This window comes from Chlamydotis macqueenii, chromosome 8, assembly GCF_036417535.1.
Source record: "Chlamydotis macqueenii isolate bChlMac1 chromosome 8, bChlMac1.mat, whole genome shotgun sequence".
Lineage (NCBI taxonomy): Eukaryota > Metazoa > Chordata > Aves > Otidiformes > Otididae > Chlamydotis > Chlamydotis macqueenii.
The window spans coordinates 21,489,913-21,511,978 of NC_141563.1; the positions used below are offsets into that span (position 1 = coordinate 21,489,913).

Consider the following 22,066-nt stretch of genomic DNA (forward strand, 5'->3'; position numbering starts at 1 on the left):
ATGAAAACATGCAGCCCGTGATAAGCTGACAGGAGCTGAACTGAGCATAAATAGCTTAGAAACTTCAGTGGGTAAAGGCAAAGTTTCTGCTTTTCTGTTTTAAAAAGACATATTTGCTGTACTTTGCTTTTCAGAAGATAACATATTGTATTAATGCCAGCAGCTATTTTTGTAACACCTTACACTTCCCGTGTGTCGATATTCTGTCCTTATGTGTGTATGTTCTGAGTTTTTTGAGCTGTGGACCTGTTATAATTATCATTAGAACTTTGTGACCAAGGAGATTAGACTTTCTCGGCATGACTAAATGTTTTCTCAAGATGTCCTGGCTACTGTGGAGTGACTGTGCTGACATTTGCACAGATGGGCAGATGGTGCCTGGGACGTGTCTGGTTGCAGTGCAGACCTGAAGATCCTAGTTGAAGAAGCTGAGCCATTGTGTTTTGGCCTGATTTGTAAGAAAACTGCTTCTCAGCAAATGTAGCCTATGTTATCCTTTCTGTTAGATGTAATGGAAAAAAAATGGTTAGCCATAGGAAAACAAGGCCACAGCTAAAACAGCTAAAAGGCCATAATGATTCATATTGGATATCCACGTGTGTTTGTTCCACACCAACTAAAACCATTTAAACTCCTTGAGAAATGTTGAAGAGGACAAACATCCACAAGTCTGATTGACCGTGGGAGGTTATAAGATACATCACAATTTATAAGTTGTGCTTGACAACCACATAGTATGAGAACAAAAGCTGAAATGGTGTAACTGGGTAATGGTCTTCTAGAGATGGAATCTGAGTTCTGGTTTTTCCTTAGAGTCAATTGTAAATGTGGACTAGTTCCCTCAGTCTCAAGAGAGAGATTTTGCATTGAGGCTACCTGTGCGAGTCAGTAGTTGTTGCTGGGTGCACTGAGAAACACAGTCCTTCCGAGACAAGGAGTGGCATTCTTTGGAGTAATTGGGACCATGGACTGATTCAGTGAAATCCAATTGTTTCCTAATTCCAATTCTGAGAATGAATCATGTAGTTTTCTACAGATAACTGGCTAATGTCGACTAACTGCTGAGAAGAACTTTATGTCCTACTTTGTGACTGACAGCTAACTAATTAGAGTGGTTTTCGGCTGGGGGAATTGTCATGGTCTGGCCTGCTACATCTAGGTGCCAGGACCCTTGGCGCGCTCTTTGCAGCTCTGCTACTAACTTCCTGCTATGGACTTTGTGTTTAACTTCCATTATTTCACTTTAACCTATTTGGGGAAAATCAATCGATGTAACACTGTTTTAGAAGTGACTTTTCATAGACACAGCTAGTGGAATTTATGCAAGTAAAATGCTACTCCAGAAGTCCTTTGGCAAGCCATACAGACTAGAAATGGGTAAGATGGCAAAATTCATCATGTGTTTGAAACTGGTTTGTGTATATACTCCTTTTTTGTCCTCAGTCTGGAGCACTACAGAAGTCTTCAGCAAATACAGCTTTCCGTTTTAAGCACCAACATCATAACAGTTTTTACATTCTTGCTCTGCTCTGCACTCATGTAGTCCTGGAAGAGCTCCATGAACTTCAAGGGTCAAGGCAATACTGCAATTACTTAGAATTAGAATTCTTTTTCTTTAGCAAAAAGATTTGGTAATGTAGCAAAATCAATGGACCAGGGCCAGCTGTGGCATAAACAGTGATTTTACTTCTCGAGCCAAATTCTTAAATGGTACAAATGAACCTGCTGTGTTCTGAAAAAGCCTTTTTTCATCTCCTTTGTGTCAGTAGCTTAGACAAAAGGATTGGAGTGGCAGCAGTAAAAAGAACTATTAAAGATCTTATATGTGGCACAACTATTTTACTTTGTCTTTTTCCTGTTAACTGCTTTTCCTGCTTCTTGCCCATTTTGGCACCTACTTGCATGGGAGCTGAACATGGCCAATCATATACGTGGTAGGTTGAGTTTGGCTGGACACCAGGTGCCCACCAAGCCACTCTACCACTCCCCTTCTCAGCAGGATAGGGTGAGGGAGAAAATAAGATGGAAAAAAAACTCATGGGTCAAGATAAAGGCAGTTTTATAAAGCAAAAGCAAAGGCCACACATGGAAGCAAAGGAAAAATAAGAAAAGATTTATTGTCTACTTCCCGTCAGCAGGCAATGTCCCGGGAAGTAGGGCTTCAGTATGCATAGCAGTTGCTCCGGAAGACAAATGTTGTAATGATTAATGCACACCCCCCCCATCCCCCGCAACCTTTCCTTCAGCTTTTATTGCTGGCAGATGTCATATGGTATGGAATATCCCTTTGGTCAGTTTGGGTCAACTGTCCTGGCTGTGTACCCTCCCAAGATCTTGCCCACGCCCCTGGTGAGGGGGGAATGTTGGAGAGACGGCTTTGATGCTGTGCAAGCACTGGTCAGCAGCAGCCTAAACACTGGTGTGTTATAAACACCTTTATAGTTACCAGTACAAAACACAGCACTATAAGGGCTGCTTATAGGGAAAATTAACTCTATCTCAGGCAGACCCAATACAATATGGATCAATTTGAATCAATCACCACTTTGCCTATAGATTTCAGAAGTTTAGATCTCCTATAGATTTCAGAACTGCTAGGGCAGTTGTAAACTTCTTTGAGGTATAAAGGTAGCTAAAGCAGGTGGGTTCAATGAATTGGGTGTAGCAGCTGGGAGCAGAGCACTGAGGTAAACAGGCATGTGCTGGTTCTTGTGATTAGGCCAGAAAAGCTTTCTCAGTGTTGCCCTGTGCTGTAGAGAGGTATCTTGTAATCAAGGAATGAATGCCTAAGTCTTCCAACACACACTTCTGTAATGAAACACCTAACAGGTGGGATTGCTGTGCCTGCAACCAGGCTTTCTTGTTCTGTGACTTTCTGGGATCAGCAAGTATCTCTACGATGCCTGGGGAGCAAATTCTCGGCTGCTGCAGCTCCACCTTTGCAGGTTGCTGTTGTTCCAGACTGCAGAGGAGTCCCAGCTCTTTCCGGTTCTGGAAGCAGTGACTGGGAACTGCCCTGAGCCTCACCTCGTCACATGTCACTGCACTGGCGTGTGCCAGGAGGTAAAGTGAGCAACACAGAGGGCATCTGGAAAGAAGGAAGACAGGAGGAACTCAATTTGGCAGATGCTGGAGCACAGCAGGTCTTCAGCAGTTTATTTTGGAAGTAATTGTTTGCTAAATAACCATGCTTTAACTGCAGTTGAAGTATCTCCAGCTTCAGTAATATTTTTTTATTATTATTATTGGAGACAAAAGTGTACAACAGTTATAGGAGCATGGTGGTTCTCCTAGCTAAGATTCACTGTTCGTTAACCATTCAGACACTGGGATTTTAGACAGGCTGGGCTTTTAAGTGGTTTTTCCTAATTCTTGTCATTCTCAAACACACCCGTTTGAATTGCCAAGAAATTAAACTGCAGCAAGAAAAGTAGTGTTATCTGGTCTGCACATAGACTACCTCCATCACACTAGTGCATAATCAAAGAAAATATAATTACAGCTCTGCAAATTTGAGGCCCAATCCTGCAGTCTAGTCTGTTCATCCACTGCTCACATAAACGGGTGAGTCCTCGGGTTTTGCTTGACTAACAAGTACCATCCTGTAATAACAAAGAGGAAATCTATGCTGGGATTTAAAGCAGCTGGTTTTATTAAATCTAATAGACCGAATGTAACCTCGGTATCAGGCAGGAATGATTCTCCTGAAATGATTGGAGCTGTGCTAGTCTTACATTTCAGGCCTGAGATCAGAACCAGATCCAGTTTGTTGACAAAATAAAGCAGTTCTGTCACTTGCTGGTAGTGAGGAATCAGTTACCGAAATCTTAAATGTCCCTATGTCCAAGCTGAATTTGTACACTATAAATATGTTAAATGGACCCCAAGGGGTGCTCTTCTAAATATGCTCCACAGTGTTCACTCTTTTTTTCTTTTTCATGCAGCTTGTCCTCTAAGGGTGATAGACATTTCTGCACTAGCATTTTGTTCCATTCTTATTAAAACTGTTTTTAGTTCCAGGATGAATTTTGTTCTTTTTTTTTGTCTTCCAAAACTATTATAAATATTTACAAGTTCAGTATTGTGCTGTCTGTAGCCACATACATTTAAATCAAAATATTTGAGGTGGAATTCATGGGAGGGAGGGGTTAAGTTTACCACAAACAGAGGTACAAAGGTGCTGGGAGGGACAGCTGAAAAAGAAATTACTAACTCTGCTTCCAACGTGGGGACATTGTACTGGGGAGAGGAGAGGATGAACAGAAGAGTTCACCAGGAGAGAGGCACAGGGCAGAGTCATTTGCAAAGTGCAAAGTTTTACAGAACTTTAAAAGGTAAATGCACTTTTTTTTTTTTGTAGGCAGTAGACTAAGTTGTATTGTTTAGCGTGAGCTGGGCCCTAGTTATACTTGACTTCACAATGTTTACAGCATTTTCCTTAAAGCTATCAGTTTAGCAGAGGCAGGCAAGGGAAGGAAGACATCCTCGTTCTAGCAGGGTTACCTCAGAAATCCCTGTGCCCTGTGTGAAAATGTTGCGCACTTCTTGCTTACCAAGTGGCTTAAGTTAATATAAGGGGACTCGGTGTTCTCATGTTAAATGCCAAGGGAGCAATGCCTGAAAGGTCTGAGGCTGAAGCATCAGACTACACAATTTCCTATTTACTATAGATGGTATATTTAGTAACTAATCTTCCAACCTAATAATCTACAATAGTATTTGACAAAAAGGTCAAGTGTTTAATATTAGGGCTAGGAGAGCCATAAAAGTCTATAAGGAGAATGCTCCATGGAACAGTCAGCCAGATGCAGCTCCCGGCTCTGTCATTGTATCTCTCAGTTCCTCCTTTCATTCTATAAAAATGTCACAGCCTCTTAAACTCAAATGATTCCATACGTTTTCTGTTTCTGAAGGACGTAACTCTATGGAAAGCTCAGTTCCTGGTTGCCAGACCAAACAACTCTGTCTCTAGAAGTTTCCTCTCCTGAAGTCTTCTAGAGTTTTTCAAAAAGTGTCATGATTTATGGAGTAAACAAAAGTTCCCAGGAGGATGTGGAGGCCTCTGTATTTTATGGACATCTCATTAGAATGCAATGGAAGATACTTTTTAAATTAAATAATTGCTTTATAAAACTTAGCAGACTTTATGTTCCAGGTCTGTTAGCCAAATAGATGTCAGACAAAGGGGCGAGAGGGAGTGAACCAAACTGGATAAATGGGCCCAACTTTCACACTCTTCTTGAACTTGACTAACGCATGCAGGGGCTAGAAGTAGCCACAATGCGCTGCTGCTCTGTAGAGCGACCTGGGCAGCTTCAGTCATGTCACAGAACCTAAGTTCCCCTATAAAACAGAAAAAAAAAAATACAGCTACAGCAACTGAGACTAAATGCCGTACTCGAATCCAGACTGCAGGACACACATATCTGATTTTGTTCTTAATACTGTCCTCCCTTAGCTCCTTTCTCTCTGATACTGTTTCCACACTGTTCTTCATTACTCCCTTCATGACAGTTGGCAGTTAATTTTTTCTATCATCTTCTCATTTACCTTCAGGGACTTCAGCTATTTTACTTATACCTATGGGATCCCACCTCAGATGTAGCCGTTTGAATTAACATGCATCCTTGCTGCATGTTCTGGCTGAGGAAACTGCAAGGAGAAGTGCTGTCACAGCCAGCAGAACAGATGATCCACCCTGTAACTCATTGCTGTGGTGATTGTTTTGTTTTTTTTTTTTTTCTGATCAGCAAATATGTACTACAGGAGTTGGGGGTATTTGGAAGAAAAAATGGGACACACCTTTTGATTCTCATAAAAGCATTGTCATGGGAAGCCTTCTTACAACAGAGTGAGAACAAGTTAAATATTTTGTTTCAAAGGGATTATCCCTGCCCAGCAGGGAACAGCTGGCATAAAGCATTGATCCACTTCCCATTGCAAACGTTAGCCAAGCTCCCGTTGATTGCATTGGTACAGCATCAAGCCCTTATTAAGTCCATGACCAGCTTTGCACAACTCCTGTCCCCGTCTGCTTCCCTTACACATAGGCCTGACCCTCTCTGACCCTGGAGAACCCAAATTGAGGGGGACTATAGTGAAACTGAAAATGTTTTAAGAGGTAAGTGAGTAAAATAGTATAACGGCTTTTTCCAAATATGTCCAGTTGTGGAGTACATCTCAAGCAGCCCTGCTAACTTCAGTCTAGCCCACCTGTCTGGGTAGCCAAATGACAATCAGCAAGATGCATCCAGGATCTCAACTCACTAAAATGAGCCAGTTCCTTCTTTTTTTCTGGATTAGTGTGGTTCCTCTCTAGGTTGCGTTTCATTCCTGTGTTGAGCCACCTGAAAAGGATTGTTTTCTCATGGTATTTTCAAGTTTTGTGTACAGCTACATTGCATTATATTTAGTAAAAGAGCACCAGTTATTGAGATGTGCTGAAAAACATCACTTCCAGATCTAAGAGCAGCCATGGACTTCTTATTCTCTTTCCAGAGCATTCACATCAAGGCATTTATGTGTGTAGAACTGTTTAGAGAGCATACATTAATTAGAAGAAAACCTAGGCATTGGTTAGGATGCTAATCTCTGACATTGACAGGCTTCCTGTCACCAACATCCAGTCCCTTCATGATTATACTGTTTGCATGCGTTTCTGCTAAATGGCAGACCAGGCTGAAACTATTTGTGCCCAGGAATAGGAAAAAAATATAATAATAAGTGATTGGGTTATTAAGAGCCTTATTTTATGTGACAGTGAAAAAACTGGGGTTGTACCCTCATATGTCATCTAAAAGTTAATACTATGAGCAAGATGTTTTCATATCCTTTCTAATACTTTGAGATAGATCAAAATTTGTCATAGTTATCTTCATTTTACTCAGTTAATAATGAATGATCAGTGAAACATTTTGGAATAGGAAAAGCTAGATTATTCATATAACCTCTGCTGTGAAAGGTTTTCAAAGTTTAAAATGTACAAAGAGAAGCAAAAGCAGCGATATCTTTTGCACAATATATAAAAGCCAAGAAATTATGTAGGAGAGCTGAGAAGTTTTAATTGAATAACACAGTTTGTGAGATGGTCATACAGGTTTGATTTTTTGATAATCAGATTGAGTTTCATTGTTCAGCATTTGCATGAGTTGTCAAACAATGAAACTGTCTTTGTGGACGTTTCTTTTCACTGAACATCATCCTTTGATGACAGTGGTGTGACTGTGTGAGTGTTGTATAACTGCAGGTTTTAACTCCCAGGGAAGGTGCTATGTAAAAAGCGGTATTTCTTCTTTATTAGAACTGATAGAAGACCCAAGCTGTGAAAGAGTCCAAAGTCTTGCTCAACTGTTTATAGATAACAAGGAATCCAGAAACTTTGCCATAGCATTCCTGTTACGCACACACCTCTGATAAGTCTGCACTAAGAATAAAGGGCCAAATTATCTGCTGTAACAAAAACCACAACTTCTTTGGAGTCTGTTGAGCTTTCACTACCTGTTTCAGCAGAGACCTTGGTTACTAAGAGCTAAACTATGGAGACATGTCTTTACCCCTCCAAATTGTACAGTCAATGTTTGGAGACTTTTTTATCTTTGTGTCAGTGCACGGAAAGAGGTATAATATGATGCAACATGAGTTCCTCATAAAGCTTCAACTTTTGGAGCCTATAACTGGGGAATTAGGTGTCCCATTCAGGTAGATTATTCTATAATAATAATTGTCATTCCTATTGCATGATTTTCACAAATGTGTAAGGCTCCTGACTGTGAAAGACTGGACATGCTGGACTAGTGTTCTGGACCAGTATTGCAGTTCCTGTGCTTTTGTATTGTTAGAGCTACTTCTTTTGAACTTATTGCTAGTTAAAATTAGAGATATTCTAGGTTATTCTAATTATGAGGAGAAATTGTTGGTGAGAGATACATACTACTTTTATGTAAAAATGTATTTACAAAAAAAGGACAAAGATCTGTTTTTCTGACCACAGGGCAAGTCAAACAACTAGAAGAATAGAAGAATTTTATCCTATTGCCTGTGAGACCTCTTTCAGCCACAGCTCATTCCTTACGCTCACCCTTTGCCTCTCATAGGGATGCACTGTCTGCATGTCCTGTTGCCTTTCTTCATTTCTGTAGTGCTTCTGTGGCTTTTCTTCCCACCCATCTCTGGTGGTCTCTCAGTGCAATACTAGGAAGACATGCTTCTCTCATAATTCATGTCTCTGATCAGACTGGCCTCACCTTCGCTGTGTGCACTGACATGTGTCTGCATTTTGGTTTGAAGGACGAGTTTCTTCACAGAGTTGAGTTGCTCCTTCCCAGCTCCCTCAACTGAAGGGCAGTGACTACAACCACCAGCTCTGACAACATTTCATCTGTCCAGTCCTAACTCTGTTTTCTGCCAAAATTATTCCCGTAACTCCCTGCCATTATAAAAAAAAGCAAGCCTGAAAAGAAGAAGAACATAGAATGGTTTTGAATTGTATACTAGGAATAATTAAACTTTTAGTAAGAGGCTTCTGTCATTTCTCTATTTTTACTCACCGTGAGAAAGACAGCATGTCTCATCTCTGTGGAGCCACATAAATTACTTGATTAAAGTGCATGTTGCAGAGCTGAATCTGGGCATTTGGAACTTCCTTGCTGTTTTCTTAAAGTATTTGTATGATAGATGAGGAAAGAAAAAAAAAAGTCCAGTGCTTAGTTCATCTTGTTATGATACAGATATATTTTCCACACATTTGCAAATAGAGTAAAGAACAAGAGTTCTTCAGCTATTTAAAGCCTTTGAAAGAAGAAAGGCAGTTTAGATTACCAGCAGCCTACAATGTGCGTGGCACAAAAATGTCAGTTTTAATGGCAAAGTTCAGGATAAAACTGTGTCAGCTAATTTAATCATTTACCATGAAATACCAGTTATCTTAATCTTACATGCAGTCCTTAAGTCTGCTGCATATTTTTGTGTAATTGAATCCTGACCCTAAAAGGGAGGAAGCAAGGAATTTGCTTTTTAGTGAATAGTTAGGCTCTAAATGTTCCTGTTTATAAATTATGTTTGTGGCATTGACATATTTTAATACTGAGCAGCTAATATTTCTGATGAGTCTATTTTTCTCTCTGTTTCATATTTGTTTTCCATGCTGCAGAAATCATATTAGTATTCAGTTTCTGTGGAACTTAACCGAGTTCTCTAGAAAAAGTGCAAATATTGTTCCCAGAACTTAAGGCAAATAAATTAGTATCTAACCCAGATGACACATTTTATTCATGTGGTTTGATTTCCATCTAGATACCTGATGTATTACTTCAGCAGCAAATTCAACAAGGCCAAGATGTCTTCATTTTCCTTCAGCGCAAGAGCTGTAAGAGCAGTGTGATGGAAGCATTGGTCTTCTGTGGCCAGCCGGCGAGAACCCATCAACAGCTGTGATGAGCAGAGCAGACGTGGGGAGACAGGAGGCAGCTGAAGCCAAAGAGGACCCATGCCTGGAGCTGTGTGTGTGTGATTGGAGCAGAGAGAGGCCAGGACCCAAGGAAATCCCAGCAGCAAGGGAAAAAAACAGATTGACTCTCAGTGACTCATTTAGCTCCTGGATTGGACAGATCTCTCCCCTGCTGGCAATTTGGCTGAGCATCAATGGACAGATACCAGGATGAATAGCTTAAAATAATTAGGGGCTGGGAATCTGCAAAACTGCTAGCTATCCAATTCTTTACTGTGCAGTGTGAGGCACAAAAAAGAAATTACATTTAGGTTATTAAATATTAAGTCAGTGGATTTACCTCCATTTGGTCCAGAACGGGAAACTGGCTAAAATTCAACGTTTATATCATTGTGTTGATGGTCTGTTTATCACTGAACAAGTGAGTGCCTTTTGGCAGGTCAAGCTCTTCGACACATGGGGCAAATGTGTGCTTAATTTCTCCCAAAGAGAAGAATTAATATAATAATAATTAACACAGATGAGAACACAATTAAAATCAAGTACAGTAAAGAGTTCAGTTTAATGCCAGGCATCTCACATTCTGGATGGTCTGGGACCAGAATTTTTCCTGCTGAAGGTGTGAGGATTTTGCCATTGGCGCTGATGGGAGCTGAGGTGGGCCTTGAATGCAGAGGGACAGGATTCCCTGTACTTTCTAGTTAATGCCCAAAACCAGAAGCAACAGGCTCATTTAGTATCAGTAAAGGTCAGTTAAAATTATAGAGACATCCTTTGGAGCAAATCCTCTGCCTTGTATTTGCATATTTATGAACTAGAGATTACGACAGGCTATTCCATTTATTAGAGTAGCGCCGCTATAGTTAATAGTCTGTCAGTATTTCCATTATAAACCCCGTTTTTCAGTGTTTTAATATCTCAGCCATTTAAAATCACATCAGGGAGCAAGTTGGTCTTAAGTTGTTGGCCAGGTGCAATTTTTTGTTTTGGATTATTTTCAGTAATGAAATACTGTTCATCATATATGCAAATGAGCCACAGCATTTCTGTTGGGGGGAAATAGCAAAGTGCATTAAGTTAATTGCAGCTTTGTTTTTCTTTAGGAAAGCAGGGAAAAGAGGGATTTGACCAATCATGTCAACTGAGGCTTCACGTTTGAAGAACGGTTTCTCAAGCAGCTACTCTCAGAAGAAACACTGGTTCTCAAGGTGAAATCAGGTTGCTGCATGCTTGCCAGTGGTGACCAAGGTATACAGGTGAGGATGGTTCCCCCGTCACTCAGAAATTTCTTGTCTACCAGAGTCATGGGCAAAGCACACCAGGTAAGAAAGTAAACATAAAAGAAGAGCCTTTAGAAGTAACAGAAGCCCCAGTTATGAATTCAAGAGCCTGGCCTCTTTCTAAGTATCTTCCAGATGCAAAGAAGTGCAGTACTGTACTGACTCTGTTGCTGATATTTGGGGTAGAGAAAAGGGGCTGCTGAGGCTTTGGGGAGGGGGCAGTTGTGCAGCATATGTCCCTGAACTGTGCAGTATTGTTTACTTCAGCAGTCTCACATCCTGCTTCTTCCAAATATCCTCAGTTTGCTTTCATAGAGGTGTTGGTTCTCTAAAAAATAACTGCCTGGTAGGGGCAAACACAGATTAAAATACCAATTTTTAACTTACCAGGGCAGCAAAAAGTTACTCTTCAGTAAAGAAGCTGGTCTTAAACTGTAACCTCTTGCCCTATGAAAAGAGAAACAATCCAATAAGAAACTCCTGGGCAGTGATTTGTTCTCAAGGCCTTGAAAAATTGTTTGCTACCACAAAAACTGAAAAGTTAAAAAACAAATTCATTAAGAGAAAAAAAAATGAAGTTGTGTGCAAAATGTTTGTTGTCCTTTACTGTAGCCGGATGTACACGTAGTTGGAGGTCCATATTTTCCATCTTTTCCATCACAAAGGTCTATGTGCACAACTCCAGGGAAACTAACAATGGCAGGTGAGAAACACCACTGAAACATCGCATATGATCCATACATAGCAGCTAATGCAGCTATGCCCTGGGCAAAACCCAGGGTTTGGCCTCTGTGCCTTCTTCTGTGAATTTTGACTGAATTAAGATTAACAAGTTTAGAAGCTATGTTACTGTGGAGAAACTGTCCCGGGAGTTCCAGCTCTTCCCCTTTGCTACAGGCCAATGTTTCAGCTCTTAGGAGTAAATGTTCCTTAGCTCAAGAGAGATGGTACACATGATGAGGTACCCTGTGGTTTACCTTGCAGGACCAAGGAGAGGACATGAGGAAGTGGGATGGGAAACCTACCTCGGCCCTAGAGACACAGATACATGAATTGTGGGGAAAAACAATTGCAAATGGAGGTTCTCCCTGGCAAATTGTTGCACCAGTGTCCAATAGGCAGAGTAGAAGGAACGGCCTTACTTCTGACCCTCTCAAAGGGACTTATGATGCAGGGCGGATCCCAACAACTAACAGTATTAGAGGCCAAAGTGAGCCTAACAGGGAATGAGTGGCAAAAGCACCCTATTGTGACTGGCCCGGATGCTCCATACATTCTTGGCATAGACTACCTCAGAAGGGGGTATTTCAAGGACCCAAAAGGGTACTGGTGGGCTTTTGGTATAGGTGCTTTGGAGATGGAGGAAATTATACATTTGTCCACTTTGTCTGGTCTCTAGAGGATCCTTCTGTTGTGGGGTTGCTGAGGGCTGAAGAACAACAGGTGTCAATTACTACCACAACTGTGCACCGGCAGCAATATTACACCAACCGAGACTCCCTGATCCCCATCCATAAGCTGATTTGTCAACTGGAGAGCCAGAGAGTGATCAGCAAGCCTCGCTCACCTTCTCACTCACCTTGAAGAGGTGCAGCATATTGATGGGCTTGTGATCAAGGGGTGGACTTGACCACGGACACTATCGCACAGGTTATCCATGAACGTGAAACGTGCTGCAGTCAAGCAAGCCAAGCGGTTAAAGCCTCTGTGGTATGGAGGACGATGACTAAAATATAAATATGGAGAGGCCTGGCAGATTGATTATATTACATTCCCACAAACTCGCCAAGGCAAGTGCCATGTGCTTATGATGGTAGAAGCAACCACTGGATGGCTGGAAACATATCCTGTGACCCATGACACTGCTCAGAACACTATCCTGGCCCTTGAGAAGCAAGTCTTATGGCAACACGGCACCCCAGAAAGAATTGAATCACACAATGGGACTCATTTCCTAAACAACCTTATAGACACCTGGGCCAAACAGCATGGCATTGAGTGGGTATATCACATCCCCAATCACGCACCAGCCACTAGGAAAATTGAATGGTACAGTGGACTGCAGAAAACTACACTGAAAGCAATGGATGGTGGGACCTTCAAACATTGAGGTAAACAGTTAGCAAAAGCTACCTGGTCATTCGACACTCAGGGATCCACCAGTTGAGCTGGCCCTGCCCAAACTGAACTTCTACATACTGTAGAAGGGGATAAAGTCCCAGTGGTGCATGAAAGGAATATGTTGGGCAAGACAGTCTGGGTTATTCCTCCACTGGGCAAAGGCAAACCCATTGCTTTTGCTCAAGTACCTGAGTGTACCTGGTGGGTGATGCAGGAGGATGGGGAAGTCCGATGTGTACCTCAAGGAGAACTGATTTTAGGTGAAAATAGCCAATAATTTGAAATGTGTGATGTTAATTACTGTATAATACTGTATGTCATTACTTCTCTAGCTGTTATATGAAAGGCAGTATAGTAAAAATCACCTAGATTAACAAAGGATGAACTTTGGAGAAACCAAGCAAAATGGAGCAGTGATGGAACCAGAACTGGCTTTAGCAACTAGCACCCAGCAAGTCAAGATTGACATCTTCAACCTGCAGACCATGAACATAAACCAGTTGCACCACATACACCAACTGAGCAAACACTGCATCATCTGTCCTGCCCTGAGAGGCTGTTATGACAGATGGAGCCCAAAGTCATGGACTAAACAAACTCAACAAACACTTTGGAAGGATGGCCCGTAGACTAAGGAAGTGATATCTGTAAGTATATATTTATATATCAAAGACAGAAAAAAAAATGGTGATGATTAATTGGAAGGTGAAGGATCTGGGCATGATGTAGATGGTGTAGAATAAGGGCTGGATAATGTCCTGATTCCGGCTAGGATAGAGTTCATTTTCACCTGAGCTGGAAGAGGAACTGGAGCTGGTGGCCCTTGTGGCTGGGAGACACAGCTGGGATGGGTTATTAATTAGGCAGCAGCTGGGATCATTTACCCAAATGAGCCCAAGGGCCGTTCCATCCCATGTGACATCATGGTCAGTATATAAGTGAGGAGGGTGCTGAGGGGAGGTTTCTGCTACTTGGGAGGAAGCTGGGCATCAGGATCCTTGGTGAGCTATTGTACTCCAAGTTATGTACTTCAGTATTGTCTTTTATTAGGTTGCTTGTTTTCCATATCTGTTTTCTTTTCTTCTGTTATTCTCTTAATTATTTTTTTTATCTCAACCCATGAGTTTTCCCTTCTTTTCTTTACCAATCCTACTTCCTGGCCTGCTGGAGAGTGAGGGGAGTGAGTGAGTGAAAGACTGTGTGGCTTGGTCCCAAGCAGGGATAAACTATGACAGTTACATCATGTAAGACATGATTGCAAGAAAAAAGTCTGTAATCTTAAAGCCCCCAAATTCAAAAGGTGTGTCAGGCTTTGCATCTGCCCTCATCTCCATCATGAGAACTAAGAGCCCAGATCAAGACACTCCACTCAAGCGCGTGGAAAAACTGTTCCAAATCCAAGTGGCTCAGGCTCATCAGTAGTGCTTTCTTAAAACAACAGTATTTGGAATATTTTTGTAGGTAATTGCTAACTTAAAGTGCATTTTCCAGATTCCTACCAGAATTGCCATTGTAAAGAGCAGGCATGTCACAGTGCTTTTCCAGCCAAAAATTGTCATGATAAGTGATCATAACTTAGAAGCAGGCAGACTACAGAAATTCTACCTGTGTTGAATACAAAATTACTTTAATGTTTTATAAAGCAGGTGTAACCCGAAGTAACAGAGGGGGATGGAGGGTCTGCCAAACGTGTTTAAATGGTATGAAGTATTACATGCTCTCTGCTGGAAGATAAGTCTGTGCTCAGTAAGCTCTCTGAACAGCATTGTTCACTACATATATTTGTTATGTTTTGGTTTTAATTTGCTATGACATAAAATCTTGCATAAACAACTTGAGTACCTCCTTGAATATTAAAAATACTAATTATTATGTAATTAGTCAACAGGATGTGTGTAAGTGAGTAATACCAGCATTCCTAGGTGTGGTTCCGTGTGTAGGTAGAATGCCAACACTCATCTAGACGTAGTATTATAAAATTACACAACATACATGCTGGATCAGTACTCTAATTATATTTTACATTTAAACACTAGCTACCTTAGCAAAATAGAACTTATTATTTTTAAAAATATCTTCCCGCAGGCATGGATCATAATAGATGCACTGCCGAAATAGACTATATACTATCTCCCAAGGGACCCAGGCTCCTTAAACATACAAGTAGGGGACAGAAACCAGGCATAGAGAGCCCTTCATCCACTCGTGCATGAAGCCACCTCAAAAGTAACATGTGGCGATTGCTGAATCATGCACCAGAATGATTGAATGCAGAAAATGAACAGGAATAACTTTCTATCTCATGAAGAATCACATGAGATTAACCAGAAATCTGACTACAACTGTTATATTTTTATGATGTAACAGACATCAGGGCCATCCTTAAACCATGGTGTAAACAGAACCACACAGTGAATAAGATTCTTCTTTGAACTTACCCAGGAAGATCTAGTTACAGTCATCAAAAGTCTTGAGCATTTTAGTTAACTCTTGTCTCTGCTAAGACTTACTGCCAATATGGTATAAAAGTCTTCTGCACTCCCAGCCAAAACCTCCCTGCCCAGTCATTACTCATGCTTCCTAGGGTACATCTGCAGTGACTGTCTGGCATACGCTTCACTGGGGCTAGCACCACAGAGTGGTAAGGTCTGCAGTCTGGACAGAAAAGGTGGATGGTTCTTTTACATGGCTCACCAGTATTTTCTCTCTTTGGATTCCATATCAAATGTGAAAAATCCAGGAGAAAAATAGAAAAGGGAAAATTCCAACACACACAAAAAAAAAAAAAAACCCACCAAACCTAAGCCATGACTCATTATAAATGTAAAATGTTGGAGCCTAAAGCTGTGGTATTTTTCATGTGCCTGGGTGGAGAAGGGTGAGGTGCCCTCTAAGGATGATTTTATATTTTACTTTTGGGTCTGAAGATCTTGGATGTGGTTTGGCAAGTTCATAAAAATATTTGTGACAAAGTTGAACTGCTGTCTGGAAATCTTACATACAGTGATGTAAGAAAGCTTAAGGAGAAAACAGCAGATGCTGGAAGAAGAACCGGCAGTGAGCGTGAATGAGGTTAAAAATTGCAGACAATTAGCTACTAGATGACTCTTCCTAAATAAATCATCAAAGACTTGACTACTGCTTCCAGGTTTCCACAACAATATTAGCTCATTGGAGCAGCCAAAAATATGTTAATTTGGCCAAAGTTTTAGGAATTTGCTATTCTTGTTTGAATTAACTAATCAACCAACAAGGCTGGTGTACACTTTCTTGCCAAGGCTATAAAGCAGGGCCCTCACACTTCTAGGGAAGATACTATATTTATTGCTCGGGATCAAGGGCCCCACGATATGGAAAATAAGCTTCTTTGTGTTAAATGAAAGCTACATGGGAAAGAAAAACAACCTGAGCTTGTCATGGAATCTCTGCTTTTATTTCAGCACTCAATAAAACACTTTGCTTGTCCAATTTAATAGAGAAGCACGATTTCTTTTTCCTGTATGTCTTCACAGATCAGATCTAGCTCTGATTTCATTTAAAGTTTAATCCAAGACCCAAAATAAAGGGAAAATATTCCCATTGCTTCCAACAGGTATCTGATCAGTCTTGTACCATGGTTTTTCTTAAATGTAAATTCAGTGCTGAGTTTCTCCCAAGAAAAAGAGGTGTAAGTGGTAAGAGACAGGAGTCTATATGCTCAACTTTCCACCCTCCTGTTACTTGCGGCTGCTAGAACCAATCCTTTGGCTTAGCAAAAACTTCTTAATTTGTCTGGCCTTTCTGCAGTGTTGACTGGTACAAAAAAGTGCTCACCTTGACCTTCTTCGTTGCTACATCTAGGCAGCTCACCACAGTTGTACTCTTTACTGCTTGAGATTTACTCGTGTCCCCAGCATGTTGTGATAAGCCTCTGAGTGTCACTACTGTGAAGGTTTTCTTCTTCCCAAAGACTCTAGTTGAACTTCTTGTTGAACTTCGGTTGAAAAGTAGATTGTATGTGTCACTATAATAACTGGAAATATGCAAAGTGTTGGTTGAATTTAACAGGAAATTGGAATGCTTGACTTGTCACAAGGCCAGTTTATACTATGTGGACTTCTGATGTTGCTCATAGTAGGTGAACCTCACCCCATGTTGAGGGCCAGCTCAAGGCCTAGTTATCACGTACATGCAATCTAAACTATTTTCAGAATAAGACTTAAGTGGTGCATGAGCCTCACTCTCTCTCTCTGTGCAGGAGTGTAAAAAGAACCACCTGATTTGGAAAACACTAGGGAGAAATACCAAAGTTTTACACATCAAAAAGGCTAATTAGAAATGCTTTGCTTTTATAACAAATAAGCCAAGCATGTTGACAGTAATTATATGAAATACTCAAGGTTTGGAATAATCTGTTGAAGAGCACAGATGTATACAAAATCCTATGCAAATGAGTGTGTGCAACTATTCTTCAGGTAACATTCATTTATTTATAAAAATAAGCTGTGTGTTCGGGTTTCTTTTTAGTGGATAGAATGTCATAAAAGTCTCCTCTCTCTCACTCTCTTGCTCTTACTTAATATAGCGAGATAGTTCTGTCTGTTCAGCACAGTCTAACATGCGTTCCAGGATCTTTGAGCCGATTCTTCCCATACCTGAGTTAGCAGCACCCCATCAGCTTCTCTGGAGTTACATCACTGTAACTAGGAGCAGCATTTGTTCTCCTCTGGTGGTAAATTCCCTTTGGTTTCAGAAAAGCTAATGGCATTCATAACTGCATTTGTATTTTTCTGCTTGTGTCCCTGAGGTTACTAATGACAGAGGTGTTTAAAGAAAGTGCTGTGACTGTGATTTGCTGTGTTGCCCGTTGTTGTTGTTGTTAGAGACTCTTAATAACATGGGGAAGAAAACTTCATCTATCCCTTTTTTTACCCTGGCTGTCTGTGAAGAAGTCCTCTTACTTTTGATAGCTTTACTTCTGATAGCTGCTCTTCATGGTGGAAGAATTTTTCTGTGTTAGGGCTGTGAGAGGCAGGCTCAGCAGGCTGAATCATTCCACTCTGAATGCTGCTGTACCCCTGCCCTGTTCCTTCCATCTTAGGCATTGCCTCTATACGGGTGAAAGACTCTTCACTTTCCGTGTTAAATTTCCCTACTGAATCTGCCAAATATTTGACTAAGGATACCCTTTAGTTTAGATGAGATGTCTAGCTTATGTAGAAGCTGCTCTCTGGTCATTGTAGATTGTCACCTGGCTGAGTTGTGTTGGGACTGGCAAGCTTCCTGGAGCCTGCTCCACAATCTCCAACTCATCCTACAAATGCCAGGACTTAGCACTTTTGCTCTTAGAAACGCCCATCTGCAAGAGCAAATATTGCTAGTGAATAGGTATTCTCTGTCATCACCAGTACAGAACGTTGATGTTGCCAGTGCTGGTTCCGGTTCCTTGAATTCTCCCATTTTACCTGACAATCTTCATAACATTTCATGGGTGTTTCCAGAGCTGCTGTGTCTGCACAAGTTGCAGAAAGCTCGTGGTAAAGCATCTGCCTTCACCTCTCAGATTCAAGCCCATTAAAGGATTTAAGGAAAACTGTTCAGAGCTGTGGGCAATGAAGAACAAATGTGATCCATTTAGAGGAGTTGCAGGTTTCATTTCAGACCTCTAAAAAGTAGGAAAAAATTATTTGTCCTTGTTATTTTAAACAGCAGTCTTTATATATTCTCAAAAACTGTCAACAACTGGCCTCCAGTCTAGCTTGAAGCTTTTGGTAACCCCACCAGCTACCAGCAGGTCTGGACAAGATGCCTAATCCACAGATTGCTGGAAGGGTACGTGACACCGGTGAAACTGCAGCCTCTGACCTGTTCTTACACTTCCACTTCTGAGCATCCACTGCTGGTAATTAACAGACATAAAATAATGGAATAGTTGGATTTCTGTTCAACCTAGTGTGCTTGGTCTTAGGTTTTTATGTTTATATTGTTTTTAGTAAGAGTAGAAAGGAGACAGCTTCTATCCTAATTGCATTGTCATATGGAAAAGCAGCCATTTATATTGACCCAAGGGCACCCTTTTACAAAGAGGCACCTCTCAGGTGTGGATCCATTGAGTCAGCTGACATGACAGAAGCAGCACTTGTAGCGGAAGCCAGCTCAGGTTTGCATAGGTTTTAGTGGCAACTAAATGCAGAAGAGAGTTGCAGGGGTAGGAGCAACAGGAGGCTATCAATTGGTTTTGAAGTCAGAGTGAAAGCTTTTCTATATAGTTTCAGCTGTTGCAGAGGCAGGTGGGTCTGTTAGTAACTATTCCTCACATATAGATCAGCCTTCTAAATACCTTTTGGTATCTTCTTTGGATAAAAGCATATAAAAAACACGCAAACTCCTGAGCTTTCACCTTCAGTGTGCAGCCAATAGATTAGAAAGAAAAGGAGTGAAATTAAAGTTGACTCAAATATAATTTAGGCTGATAGTAAAGGTGAAAGTTCAGAATCTTTCTGAAGCATGTGATACCTGTACAAAGCGTATTGACCTGCTGTCTAACTTTTTTGTTCTGGCTTGAAAATTAAAATTTGGTTTCAAATAAAACTCAGTTCCTACCAGGTTCATATAATACAAGTACGCTATTGAATTCTGACTGAAATGGTGTTACTCAGACTGGAGGCCAAGTCCTGGCCTTGTGGTATGGGGCCAGGAGCATTTTGCAGGATGTGACACTTTCCAGACCACAGGCAACTCTGATTTTAGGGGAAGTTGAAGGTGGGCACCTACACTAGAGAGACCGTACAGGCAGCAAAAAAAAAAAAGTCACAAATCAAAACTATGTTCCTTTCTAGCACTAATGGTTTTCTGTGGAAACTTTCAAAATATCTTGCTAGGATAAGTGGTAAATTTTTCAGCCACTCCAGAGGAACCATAATAGGGGTGGTCAGCTTTGTTAGGAGAAATCAAGGCACCAGGTGGGAGAAGAAAAGATGCAGGGGCAAGGGGTGGGAGGAAGGCAAGCTGGCTCATGGAGGTGGCCTGGCTGGCAGCAGGACGTGCAGGGAAGGGAGGGACTGCTAGTGGGTGAAGAGACTGGTTAGGATATATCTGGAGGCCATAAAATTGGTGCTCAGGGGTGAGATGCTGGAGTCTTCTGTCTGGAAGGAATATGTCAGAGGAGGAGAGCAGTAAAGCTCCTGGGGTGGAATTGGTGGGGGGCACAGGGAGGAGCAGGGCCCCTTCTGCACTCACCTCACACCAGGGTGAGGTGACCTGTCCATGGCTCCAGGACTGAGGAGGGGCATTGCCTCTGGGTTCATGGCATTATTTAAAAAAAAAAAAAAAATAGAAAGAAGCCTAAGTCTCTTACTGTTTAACTGGGGAAACAGGAGCTTAACAGTGAAGAAAGTCCTTCTACCTCTCCCCAAAAACTGGCTAAGCTCCAGTCAAAGGTTTCACCTGGAGCTTTCCTGGAGGCCGCCTCTGCCCCATGGGTGACATCCCTGTCTCTGCTTGAGCCTGGCAGGGCAATGAGAGTGCTAAGTGCCTCTGAGTGATGGGGGGGATATCAGGGAGGGAGGCTTGTACCACTTAATTAGCTGTGCTTTGGTGGTTTCTGCAGCCCACAGTAACCTCCACAAGACCTGCAGTGAAGGAGAGGTATTTGGGAATCTGTAGTGGAGGCTGGAAGCTGATGTACTTGAGCTCTTCTTTCTCTGAGCATTGAGTGCATTCCTCCTGTGGCTCCCTTTAGAGACTGTGCCATCAACTGTCCAGGCTGAGCAGCCCAGTGCCAAAAGGAAAGAAGCTTTTTGCCCATTGCTGTCATATAAATCAGGCCCCAAATCTGAGCCCTGTAAAATGTGAGAAAATGAGAGATTCGATTATCCATATGGATCACTTTGGATTTATTCCAGATTGCTTCATTAATAGCAATCCAAGACATCACTTTAATGGATTTTTTTTTTATCCTCAAAATTATGATCATGAGGAATTTGTTATGGCTATTGATTTTGAAAAGGCTTTTGATTCCCTTCAATAGCCTTAACTTATTTCAGATTTAGGTAACAGTAGGATTTGGTCTTAAATATGTTAGATAGGTCAATCTCCTTTATTCAAATCCACAGTTATGTTAAAACTAATGACCATAGTTTGAAGATGATTTATATACTGGGGCTTAAAGAGGAGAGTCCTTTTTCTCTGATGCTTTTGCTGTTACAGAGGAGTCTTTGTTTTGGGAGAAATCAGTGTTTTTAAGGGAAAGGTCAGTGATGTTTTCCATTCTGCCCTTAGTTGGAGAATGTTATTTTTTTAATGAAGATTTTTAGATATTATGCTGGAAGTCACTGGATGTTCATGATTCTTCTTTGTTAATTGGGGTAAAACTCTTAAAGCCATTAGGCGATTTAAATGTAGCTCTACTTGAGCAATATCCTTTATTGGATCCCCCATTATCCTTTAAACATCTTGGTGTGCAAGGGGATAAAATTAGAAAGAATTTGTTTGCTTTAAATTGTCAGCCTCTGCTTGATAAAACTATTAGCTATTTAGCTAATTGGACTGCTCTTCCATTATCATTAATTGGCAGAATTGATACAATTAAAATGGGGGCTTTATCTAAAGTGTTTGTGGTTGGTTTTTTTTTTTTTCCAGAGGTATTCCCATCAAGTTCCTTAACATGCTCAGGGAGCCTTACATTCTGCAATTAATTTTGTTTTCAGGGTTAGAGGTAAATTTAAGATTAATTTTGAAACTCTGCAGCTTCTCAGAGTCAGCTGGACTGGCTCCTGCTAATTTTATTGTTGTTTTTGGCTGCCCTGGTACAACATGTTGTTTCATGACTTAGACAATCCCCAGCATTATGCGGCTGTGGAGTGCGTGGGGCAGTGCAACCACAGGCTGAGCAAAATCAGGCCCTCTGAGCACACCCCCTACTTTGGCAAGGTCATGGCAAGGCTTGTTCCCAGGGCTGTGTCCTGCAAGGTGCTAAACACCCATTATTCCCTGACCCACCAAAGCATTTTAGCACAACCATAACTTTTAAGCACACATACAGGCCCAGTGACGCCAGTCAGCTTACTCATGCTATAAAGTTAAACAAAGGCTGTGCTTGGTTGGGGCCATGGCAATCATCACCTTGTCAGTTTGAGACTCCCACGTGAATCTGTTGCAAAATAGCACATGTTCTTCCGCTTACACCTTGGCTGTGCTCTCAGCTGATGCTGCCCTCCAAGTGAGCAGTGGGAAGGCACTG

The 22,066-nt window shown here is 41.3% G+C and overlaps 1 long non-coding RNA gene across 4 annotated transcripts in view; it reads left to right on the plus strand.

Moving 5' to 3' along the window:
* The window catches only part of LOC147599956 (uncharacterized), a 502,172-nt gene that overhangs the window by 454,955 nt on the left and 25,151 nt on the right, over positions 1-22,066 (plus strand). For 3 of the 4 annotated variants that reach the window (XR_015259210.1, XR_015259212.1, XR_015259211.1), the window contains 2 exons: positions 9,292-9,866; positions 10,549-10,693. This is a non-coding gene — a long non-coding RNA (uncharacterized LOC147599956). Of the gene's footprint in view, positions 1-9,291; positions 9,867-10,548; positions 10,694-17,410; positions 17,525-22,066 lie in introns of all 4 variants that reach the window. The other variant, XR_015259213.1, reaches the window with a different exon arrangement.